This window comes from Cavia porcellus, unplaced genomic scaffold (assembly GCF_034190915.1).
Source record: "Cavia porcellus strain 051 isolate PalLab524CR breed Dunkin Hartley unplaced genomic scaffold, mCavPor4.1 scaffold_7, whole genome shotgun sequence".
Lineage (NCBI taxonomy): Eukaryota > Metazoa > Chordata > Mammalia > Rodentia > Caviidae > Cavia > Cavia porcellus.
Window position 1 is genome coordinate 13280583 of NW_026947490.1, and position 12485 is coordinate 13293067.

At 42.9% G+C, this 12485-nt stretch overlaps 1 pseudogene; it reads right to left on the reverse strand.

The window, feature by feature from the left end:
- Nucleotides 1-846: 846 nt before the first annotated feature.
- Nucleotides 847-12332, reverse strand: LOC100718664 (serpin B5-like; annotated as a pseudogene).
- Nucleotides 12333-12485: the final 153 nt, after the last annotated feature.

The window sequence follows — 12485 nt, forward strand, 5'->3', positions numbered from 1 at the left end:
TGTCAATCTCAGTCCCTACTCCCCCTTCAGGAACAGGCTGGTCCCAAGGGACTAGTTCATATTCAGGTGCTTTTTTCCCCTCATTGACCTACCTCAGAATAACTATAAATTAGGTTTCTTTTCTGCTATTCTTATTTCAAGAGATCTCTATTAATTAACCTACAAAAAGGCTCACACTAGTCTATTATACTTCAAATTGGCCAAATATATTTGAGTGCACTCTGATTTTGTAAGATGTTCATTAGTCTATATATCTGTTGTCTGTCTGATCTGTTTATACTGTACAGATCATCTGTCCATGTTTTACCATTTGTCTGCTCTGTATACAGCTGTTCCTTTTTATTTGAACTCAACAATCTCTTTTTCTTTTCTTTTACATTTTCAGATCATTTAATCAAGATTTATTTGGGTTATAGATTTAAAAGGCATGCTTCCACCTAGGTTGTCAGCTGGTCAAAATGATCTAAAACTGGTTAAACAAAATCCCGAGGTGAGGAGAGTTTGGACAAGACTTCAATTGATGAATAAGAAAGTGGCCACTTGGTAACTTTTACCAGATCTTATTCATTAATTGGAGGCCCCAATAATCTCCACTGCCTTATGGGAGACACCCCAACTAAAGTTTATATGTCTAAGGCAGTTCATTGTTGCTGATCTTATGGTATATTCATGCCTTCAAATGTAAAATTGGGATTGCTTATGATAATAAATATTTTCTTTCAGGTCTAGACATCTGCCTTTTTCTTGTGCTCCAGCCAAGAGATTCAACTCAAACCAAGTCAAATGATAATTTTTAAACAAAAATTTATGTAATGTCCATCAACAAAAGGACCTAAAAGCCAACGAGTTATAATTGCTAAAACTTAAAAGCAGTTTCTAAACTTAACTGTCAGCCCTACTGCTCATGCTTTGATTATACATGCTTTTGTGTATATATACTTTGATTATAGTTTGTTCTTGCCTAAAAGTTGCCAAACCTGAGGGCATCATACAGATAAAAATAATAGCAAATATACTAAATTCTTTTTCGATTCCTTTTACTAGGATCCACCAGCTCTTTTCCAGAAAAAAGTTGTATGATGCATATTCGGGCCATAATTAACTATACTCAACTGGCCTTAAATGACACCACAGCTAATCTCTCTCCTTAATAAAACAGGCCATCCTCCAAAATCAGAAGGCATTAGACATTCTAACAGCAAAGGAGGTACTTATACAATTGCATAACTTAAATGTGTGTATGACAAATCAATGACTTGTCAGTTTCCAAATTTTCTTAGACCTTATCCTTATCCTCCTTATGGGAAGCCATTACTAATTATACTCATAAATGTCTTTTTTTTACATGTATGTCTTGATTTTATTTCCAAGTAGCATATCTAATTTAATGGGGAAAAATGACAAACAATTCAAAAAAATTGTATTGCCAACAGCACAGAACTAATTCAATATTGAACCTTCGGAGGAGAATACCTATTTACACTGAATAGCAAGGCAGAATGAGGGAAAGAATACTACAAAATCTTCAGTGAATACGTCCTTTTGGTAATGAATTAATACATAAGCCAAAACACACATAGCTTATCAGGGCCACTTTACAAAGTACTATAAGTATAAATTACAAACTTACTGCCTAACGTAACTACAGCCAGTCTGAAAAACAAATGTGTCAAGGCATTTTGAGTACTTTAATAGTTTCACTTATATTTTCAAAATGTTTTACATTCCTTACTTTTTTCACCATAACATTAGCAAAGCCTACTTCCTTCAACACCAAAAATTTTTATTGGCTACTGGGGGAGTCTTTGTGTACTTTAAGTCTCTTTACCAGACAACCAAAACCTTTTGAGTCAGTTAGAAGCCCTGACACCAGGCCAGCACTAAATGACCAGGTGAGATATCTATTAGAAATGAAAACAATTTTTAAATAAAAGCTGTGTTTCCCCTTAGTGTCTTACACTACTATAGATCTATAATTCTTTATCCACCATTCCAAAATCTATAACAGTTTCATAGTGTTTTCATAAGGTGATAGCACACTTATTTGTTGGAAAAATTTGACCACTTATGTAGTATGGTGTTCATTTGTCCATTTTGTGTGAACATCCATTACAGAATAAGGCACTGATTACACAGAGATGGTGTAGACCCTACTGATGGATTTCTATAGCACACAAAAAGCACTGAAACGTATGTGCAACACATTATTTCCCTAAACTCCCAAAACTTCAGAGTTTGAGGAAAAAAGAAATTATGTCTCCCAAAGTTTAACATAAGCACTGGTACAGTAGAGGGAATATATGTGCATGTTTCACTGGATGGGGGCAGTTTTTGTGAGTCCTATGCACTAGAGTTTCTTTAGATTTTCAGAATATCTAGAACATTCTATATCCTGGTGAAGATAGCAAAGTTCTGGGAACAAGTTCCTCCAGATCTTCCTGATAGGAATTGCTTTGTGTGGAAGACCATTTTTGTTCAAAACCCTGAACAGTTTGACAATAAAGAATATTTGTATTCCTCTAATGAGCTTCCTTTTCATTAAAAATATGTGTCATTTTCTTTTATAGAGGTAAGAAAAAAATGAAACAAAGAATTAGAAAAGAAGGGCCTATACATGACAAGTACAGGCTGCTTCCTGATCCAGCAATGTTAACAATTTATTGCATTTATAAAGTGATTCTGTGGATGAAGAGTTTATAGAATTCTACATCCACAGATAAGACTTAACTTGGGATCTACCACTTAAGGAGAACAGAACTTGCCAAAGAAAATGATGTTTCACGTTTTGTTGTGCCTGATGAAGTAAACAAATGGGTGGTCAGCATTGAATTCATCCTTATGTTGCAGGATCCGGGATCCTGGCACCTCTATGGAATCTCCACCATCTTCAGTTATGTCTAAGCACACTCTGTGAATCACGTTTGATAAGGCCACTCCCTTTGTTTCTGACATTCCAGAGAAATCAGATGTGTTTTCATTAAATAAATTTTTCAGCCCTAAGTTTTCCAGGCTAGCCTTAGGATCAACCATTTTTTCCACTTTAAACTTTGGAAGGGAGAGTTTGACTTTGGCATTGGCCATGGTGCTGGGATTGGTCCACTGTGACAGGGTTTCTGCATTGAGTTGTTTTTCAATCTTCTCCACGCCCGTGGACTCATCATCCACATCTTTGGGGAGAAGGATGAACATGCTGAGGTGCTTGTTTTGAAAAGGAAGCTCTATGATTTTACAGTTGATGTCATCAATATTCCCCAGACAAAATGTGGCCTCCAGATTCATCATTTGTACTGGTTTGGTGTCTGTCTTGCTGACTCTGAAAGGGCATTCCTTCGTTTCTGATTCGGGACATTTCTTCATCCACTTTCCAACAAAGTAGGCAGCATTAACCACAAGGATTTTGGTCTGGTTGTTCACACTATTGTCAGATAAAATGTTCTCAAAGTAGCGATCTGTGAGCTCCTTAATGGAGTTGTTGATCTGAACTTTCGTTTCATCCAGTTTATCTTTGAAATCAACAGTTTCCAATTCTTTCGCATATGGTCTCTTTGTAGAGTTGAGGAATTCTGTAGAAGGGTTCAGAGATTTGTCTACATAGAGCCGCTTGATTAGTTTCAAAGAGTAAAAGGAACTAAGTTTATTTACATCCAAGGTAATTGTTTGAAATCCACATCTTTAACATTTTCAAAATGAAGGACCTGTCCAATTTCATTTGCTGTGTCACCTTTGGCACCTACTTGAGCAAGTGACAGAGAGGTAGACAGACAGATTGGAGAGAAAAGAACATTGCCCGCTGGCTCCTTCTCATACAGTTGTTTGAACAGGTCAACAGCAAAAGCCGAATTTGCCAGCTGCAGGGCATCCATTGCAGGCCTGGAGTTACGGGGAACCTGGAAAGTGCAGCAAGAAACTGGGCCGGCGAGGAGTTCGGAGACCTGGAGGTGCAAACAACTCTCATAAATATCTTGTTGGTTCTATTATTTGGCCCTGCATACTTAATTGATTCTTTGCCTTTGTCTCCTCTAGACTTAAAGCTGTACACTTACCCAAGATGAAAATGCCTGCTATCTACTGAGGGCCACTGGTTAAAAGCTCTGCAGAGTATTCCTGACTTTCATTCAACAACTTCAACCCCCTTCAGCCTGAAGAAGCCAGATTAGTCATTGCCCATTACCCCTCATGGCAGTTTGGGTTACTTCTTCAGAGGAAAAATGCTATAGGCAGCTAGGTCAGTTAAAAATATCACAGACAGTCAGACAGGGCTAGGGCCCAAAGGAGCCAGCACAGAGGACCAGATGTCTTGTTACCATAAAGGAGACAGATACCTGCCATTGTGGGTCAGATCCGAAGACAAAAGGCTTGTCTTCAAACCCCACAGGGAGATCTTCTTAATATGGCTTTTTGTGTTTTCAACAACAGAGATAAAAATCAAAAGGAGGAAAAATAATCTCATCTTTTAGCAGTGACACTTGGAGCTCTAAGACAGGTAAATTGAGACAAGGTTGAGTTGTCCGAGCCCCTCCCAGACCATGCTTCAAATGCGACAAAAAGGTTGCTGGGCAAGAGAATGCCCCTCTGCAATCTCAAGGGCCACTGGAAGAGCGATTGTCCCAGCTGCCAGAGAGCAGGTAAGCCATCCTCTGACTCCTTGCCCTCACAGGAGATCTCATCACCACTGGATTCATCACTGGCTCATCTTACTTGGAGTTGCTGCTGAAGATTTCTGGGGCTCAGGGCCCACAGTCTCCTTTAAGGTATTCTTCTCAGAATCTCAAGTTTCACTGGAGGTCTCAGGTAAGACATTCTCTATACTTATAGACAAAGATACCATGTATAGTGTTCTTCCTGAATTTTCAGGCCATTATATTAAGTCCTCAGTCTCTGTAGTGGGTGTTGACAGCCAACCTACACAGCCTCTATAAACAGGCCCATTCCATGCAGGTTCCAAACTGTCTTCTTTACTCATAGCTTTCTGGTAATTCCAACATATCCCACATTCCTTTTAGGAAGGGATCTTCTCCAAAAGCTTAACTTCTCCTTTACCTTCTCCTTCCCTACAGATCCAAACACCCTCACAGTATGCTGCAAAGTCATCCCCTCTTCTCCCTTCTTCTCTGATCAATCCCATAGTCTGGGATACCTTCAACCCCATCCATACTACCCATGCCATGCCTATGTTAATTCATGTCAGGGATCCCTCAATTTTTCCTTGCATTGCCCAGTATCCTATAGATCCCAAACATTTATGGGGACTTAAACCTATAATCAAGCATCTTTTAGACAATGGTTTTCTTAAACCTATCCATACAATACTCACCCTACAATACTCCCATTCTCCCGATACTCAAGCCTAATGGGTCCTATCATCTAGTACAAGACCTTAGGGTAATCAGTGATGCTGTTACTCCAATTCACTCAGTGGTATCCCTCCTTCCACCATTCACTTCATAGTCCTAAACCTTAAGGATGTGTTTTTTAGCATCCTTACTACACCCTGATTGTCAGAATTCATTTGTGTTTATATTGACTGAGCCAGACACTCTCACATCTCAACAACTTACTCACACCTGTCATATCTGTGTTAGAACCTTTCCTCAGGGACTCAAACCATGCCCTTCCTTTCCTACTCATCAATTTTATGGACACACCCCTGGTCAAGATTGGCAGATAGATTTTACAGACATGCCTCACCACAAAATTTTCAAATATCTTCTTACCTTTGTTTGTACATTTTCAGGATGGATAAAAGTCTTTCCACAACCAGGGAGATGCTGATGTAGTTACTAAAGTTGTTTCAAAAAATCATTCAAAGGTTTGGTCTGCCTCAGAGTACCCAGTCAGATAATGGTCCAGCCTTTATTTCTCAGATCCCACAACAGGACTATAACCAAAGTGGAGTGGCCCCTACCTGTCCTTCCTCAGAACTCCAATGGTGGTCAAGGTTGCTGGACTGCCATCCTGGTTTCACATCACTTAAGCTAACCTTCATTCTCCTGACTCTAAACATTCTGAGTGGTCATCTTATCTTCTACCTCCCATCTCCATCTCACCAAAGCCCCACAGCCACAACTTGCAAGCTAAGTCATGTTTTGTTATCCTATTTGGTTCCTAATCCCTTACCTTCTATTGATTTTTTTTTTTTTTTTTTTTTTTTTTTTTTGCTGTAGGACTCTGGGCAGTCTTTCCTAAAGACTCCCACATCATATGTAAAATTGTCTTCATGCTACCCTACATAACAACTATCTTAGTTCTCTCTACCCTTAGCTGTTTAGTTAAACATGAGACCCCCATGTGGATCTAGGCTCTTGTCTCCTTTATAGTGGCACAGCCATGGCTCTCCCCATCCCTACTCTATAATTTCCCAAACATGATTCAATTGTCAGGCCTTACATTTCTCATGCTTCCTATTCTTTCCAGCTCAACTCCTAGACCAAGGACAAGTCCTAGCTACACTTTTAACTTTTACCCTTTCAGATAAAAAAAAATAACTACCTCTCATAACTTTACCCCTCCCAACCTCATACTCATTTTTCAGATTCTACCTCATGGTGGCCCTGATGGAATAACACATTTGGATCAGGGGCACCTTTCCTTCTACCTCTCCTGGGTCCTTTGAATATGATAGTTTCTCCAACGTAGGAATATGATAGTGGCCTGCCTCCTCATAGCACCTTGTTTTTGTTTCTCCAATGTAGGATGTGAGCATTCACCAATGATAAGGTTGTCCTGGCTGTAACACCTAGTACCAGCTTGTACATGGACATCAACTGTTATCCTGTCAACCCCTTAGACCCCAACCTAACGCCCGTTTGGCAGGAAGTAGTAAGAAAGAGTCTTTACACTTTTCGTGACAATACAAAGATGAGAATGAAAGGTTCTTGCCCTAGTATAAATTATTGTACAATTATGATGGTGGTCTAATGTGGCAAAAGGCAAAAGTGGGAATGCTTACCATTTCCTGTTTCTTTTTCAGCCCTAATTGCAACTCCCCTTCCTGTTTGCATGCACAGAGAATGCCAGTCGGTTCCTCACACATTATCAATATCCACCCCATGTGCCACTTTCAATCAGAGGTCATATAACCCTCTGCCCCTCTGTATCCAGTCAAAGGAGATAGACCAACTGCCATGGGTTGTGTGCTCTTTTCCAGGTCCTGAACTCAATAAATTGTTCATTTTGTACTTTTGCTTCTCTGTTGTGCCAGAATACTCTAACATTGGGGACCACAAGTTCACAGTACTAGTTTTGTGTATGTCCCTGTGGGATGAAAGGATGGACTGGGATTGTTAATATCATTCATCTGGGATTTCCCATTGACTCTTCTAAGCATAAGATCATCTACACCTTCCTAAGTCATCTGTGGGCTATATTTAAGGACAAGATACTTTTAAGCATAAGATCATCTACACCTTCTTAAACCATCACAGAATTATACTCAGGTCAAAATACTTCAAACATAAAATTATGTACACTCGCTGGTGCTGGCATCTTTGGATGAATTATAATCCTTTGCTAGATCAAATAAATAGTGGCTGTTTTGGGAATGGACAAAGTCAGATCCAGAGACATCAACTTCCCAGCCATTGTAGGAATACAATGTCTTTTTTTTTTTTTTTTTTTTTTTTTTTTTTTTTGTCTTTTTCCTCTTTATCGGTACCGGGGATCGAACTCATGACTGCCTGCCTGCAAGGCAGGTGCTTATGCCGCTGAGCTAAACCTCCAGCCCCTTGAGACTGTCAATCAGGACTCTTGGCCAGTTCCTAGCTGCTCTCTAAGGAGCACAAGTGAAGAGACTAGAGCGCAGATGGGAGTAACTTCTGTGTATGGCGGGAATTCCAAGCTTTGGTTCATCAATACCTGCACTTACACTCCTGAGAGAAAACAAGTCTCATGGAAAAACGAGTTTTCAGGAGTTAATCTGGGATATAGGTCAGGGACCTGTGAAGGGGAGGACAACAATTGGTCCAGCAGCACAACGGGAAAAAGGAGAAAGGTGATGCTTGGAGAGCAGAGAGCAGCACAGGAATTGGAGGAAAGCAGGAACTTCCGAGAAGGAAAGGAGGCTGGCTACTTCCTTGATGCCAGGACGAAAGTGAGCAGAGGCCAAGGCCAAGGGCCCTTCCACTGTCCTGCAGGGCCTGACACCAGCGATTGTCCAGCAGTCACTCTCCTCCCTTGGACTAGCTGGGTGATAGCATGAAAGTGGAGGCAGCGACTCTTGGGCAGATCATGTGGTTTGGGCAAGGTCGTCCCAGGTCAGGCTGATTCCTCCTACAGCAGCGTATTTAAACCATGCTTGCAAAATGGACACTTGAGAAACGTTTACAGACCACTGACCCTGTCAGTGACAATGAAGACAGCATAGGGCCTGGCAAGGGGCAGCTGGCAGAAAACCTGTGCTTGAGTGTGCGGGATGCAGCCACCATGGTCCCTGACTGGGAAAACATGGAATTAGACGCATCAGGTCTGATCCCTGACTGTGTCCCAGAATGGCAACTGGACCGGGGCTGAGGCGTGTAGCACTTTAACTGAAGCACTGGCACCCTCGCGCCTGGCATCCAATGAGTTCCTCAGCCAGGGACTCTGGTCTCAGGGGGGACCTTCGCCACTGCTAGGAGGCCGGCCAGCTGCCCCTTCGCCTGGCTACCGGACGCCATCACCAACTTTTAACGTAAGGGTCCCGGCAGACCTCATTGGGTCATTCTGCCATGGCTTGCCCACAGCTGTTTTCCTGGGTTCTCATTGGTCAGACATAGCTCACTGCAGGAATGCGGGCCCTGGGGCTATGTGCTTTCCCGGGTTATCTAAGCCTAGGCAGAGCAGCTCCACCAGAGGCTCACCACGCATCAGGACTTCTGGGTTTTTTGTGGTCACGTTCCGGTGCAGCTGAGGAGGGGGCTGCAGGCGGTGGTGGGAGAGGAAGGTGGAGATCTGGACGCTCCTGGTCAGTGGTTCCACCGTCCAGCAGGGGAACGTGTGGTCTCCTGACCCAGCCTTCATCCGGAGGGTCTGGAGGCACTGGAGTCTCTGGTGCATTTCCCACATGGAGGCCCTGAGTGCGATATCACCTGCCATTGCTATTAATAGATGTCGTGCCATCTGTGTGGCTGTGACCTGGGAGTGGGAGGTGGCCTGGGTTTCACACCCTGGTGCTCAGCCTTCCTGGATGGGAGTCAGAACTGTCCTGAGCATGGCTGATATTGTAGAAGCTATTTTAATGCAGAGAAAAGTTTAACATATAATATCATATTTCTAACACTGTTCAAAGGTGACACTGGGAGACACCGGATGTTCCCGGGGTTAGAAAGCTACAAATTTAAGGAACCTTGATGATCCCAGTACCAATTGCAAGATAAGTAAAGCTCAGCGGGAAGAAATGCTTCTCACAGGGAATATAGCTTAGTGGCACAGTGCCTGCCTGGCAAGTGCGAGGTCATGAATTCAATTCCTGGTGCAAAAAAAAAAAAAAAAAAAAAAAAAAGAAAAGAAAAGAAAAGAAAAGAAAAAGAAATGTTTCTCTTACTTTCCAGTTTCAGAGAGTTATCACTTCAAGAATACCTCTGCCTAGTCTTAGACAATAATAGATTCTTTCGCTATGTTGTATGATAGTAACCTCATTTAGTTGCTATTTCTGTGAGTTCTGCCTAGCAACTAATGATTAGAAAACTCCAGTGGGGGCTGATGATTTGGAACTGAGATTCCCAACAGCCCAATAGTGTGATAAAGCTGCTTTCTGTCTCTGGTGCCATGTCTCCATTTGGTCTGTCCTGAATTCCACATCAGTACCAGATGGAGGATTTCTAATTGCACAGGTGTGGGCTTCGTGATTACACTTCTGTTTCTTTCTTTTTTTTTTTTTTTTTTTTTTTTTTCTGGTACCGGGGATCAAACTCACGACCACCTGCTTGCAAGGCAGGTACTTATGCCGCTGAGCTAAATCCCCAGCCCCATGATTACACTTCTGTTTGTCACCAAGCAGGTTTATCCCTCTTAAGGGTTGGGGAAAGGACATGGTAGAGTTAATATGGCTTAGCCCCTCCAAAAAGATCTCAATATTTAACTGTCTTTTGATTTTATAAATGTTTGAAACTTTGAATTTTTTAAAACTTTTTTTTTGTCTTTTTGAGACAGGGTCTCATTTTGCAGTTCAGGCTGGTCTTGAACTCACTTGGTAGCCCGGGCTGGCCTTGAATGCACAATGATCCTCCTACCCCAGCCTCCCGAGTGCTGGCTGTTAGATACTGTCTGACAGACAGCACGATCATAATGGCAAGGGTTCAAAGCTGTGCCCTTATAAGACATTCCCCCTTCTTCCAGGAAACCCTTATATCTTCTCCCTCCCAAAAATTTGCCAAAGCTCAGGCATTTTGTAAAGGTTTACCCAATCCCTTGCACTCTCATGAAATAAATCAGCTCACATCAGTCCCCAGAGCACTACCCCATCAGAGGCTGTAATCAGGCAGAATCTACCCTTGTCTGCAGGAGAGTTGCCACAGCCTTCTTGGAGGTGAGTCCCTTCGTGCTCCCTCATTAAACTCCTTTCTCATTAAAATCAATCAGTTGGTGATTCCAGTGGTTGGAGGCTGCGTGGCTCCTGGGGAATCTGTTCCTTGATCTGAGCCCCCTCCACCTACAGAACTTTCCTCTCTGCTTCTCTCTCCCCCCACCCCCCTTTCTGGGACTTGTTATTTCTAGCCAACATCCAACACTGGTCTTCATCTCATCAGGTCCCCTCTACTCTACTTTGGGGTGCCTGTCCTAAATCGTGACCATGTCAGGACATCCCCTTTACTCCTCTACATTCTTCTGGGACCTCTACATCCTTTGGGACTTCCCCTTGTCTTCTCTGGTGATGACTAGAAAAGACAATGTTGACACTATGACCTCTATATCCTTCAAGACTTCCCCATCTCTTCTCTGCTGACGAGAAGTCACTGTTGGGTAGTACCCTACCACTACTACTGGTTGTGCCTCACTGGAGGGTGACAATTCTCCACTGACTCACAACCCTTTTAACCCCTGGCTCACTTTTCTAATTCGAACATATGGGTAATAATCATTACCCGACAAAACCATTCTTCTGGGCTGCCCTTAGATACATTTGGGCTAAAACAAACTCTTAGGCCAGAGGCTAATTTATGTAACTTTACTACTGAAACAGTAAATGGGGTAAATACCTTATGTCCACCTGCTGGTATGCCCTGACCTATTCCAAACCTGCAAGACCTCCCAAATTTTTTGACTCGCTTCTCAGGTCCTCCTCCTTTATCGGCTCACCACCTGATAGATTAAATACCTCCACATCCTATCACCATAACTCACTCAAAGGCCCCCTCTGCTCTCTCTCCATCTCCTGCCTTCCTCCTCCTCCCCATCTCAAAGTTACTCTCAGAGGACTACACCACTATGAACTCTTCCTCTGTTTACCTAAATCTGCCCCCTCCTACACCACTGTGAGCTCCTCCTCTGTTTACCCAACTCCACCCCTCCTCTCTCTCCCCCTGCCCATCGCCATCACACTTGATCCCTCTGTCCTCCTAAACTCCCATTTTATTTCCCAAGCAGCACCAAACATTCAGACTAAATTCAAAACATCAGACCTTGGTCCTCAATCCCCACAAAGGGATCTCTTACATATGGCTTTCCATGTCTTCAATGATAGACAAAAACAACAAAAACAGGATGACCTTAAAAAGGTTACATTCCAGGACGACCATAAAAAAGTTGGCATTCCAGGTTAAAATGGTAAGGCCAATTTATGGCCACCATAGCTACAGCTGCAGTGAGTGGAACTCTGGGCTCGAGATAAAACACAGACTGGAGGAAAAAAAATCTAAAAACTGGAACCCTGCCCCCCTCCTGCATCATGCTTCAAGTGCAGCAGAAAAACAACATTGGACACAGCCCACCCTGATCTGCAGCCACAACTGAGAACTGGTCCCATCTGCAACTAAGAGGGCCACTAGAAGTGCAACTGCCCTGTCCACCAGAAAATGGGTAAGTCACCACCTTCCCCATCCTCACAGGATAAGACACTGCCACCTGGGACTTACCACCGCTGAAGAGGATTGATGGGGCTCGGGGCCAGGGCCGACAGTCTCACCGAAGTCTCTGTCAGAGCCCTGAGTTTTGCTGGACATCTCAGTAAAACCTTCTCTTTCCTTGTTGACATGGAAGCCACTCATAATGTTCTTTCTGAGTTTTCAGGCTGATGCTCCTGGTCTGCAGTTTCTGCTATGGGAGTTGACAGCCAATGTACATGACCTCTGCAGACAAAATCTACTCCCTGCAGATTCCAAACTCTTGCTTTACACATAGCTGTCTTACTACCCCAACCTGTCTTGTACCTCATTTGATAAAAATTCTACTCCAAAACTCAATTTCTCTCATATGTTCTCCCTCCCCCCCCCCCGCTCTCATCCTCCAATCCTATCATATGCCCCTGACTCAGCCCCTCCCCTTCCTTCCTCCCTCATCAACCCTACAGT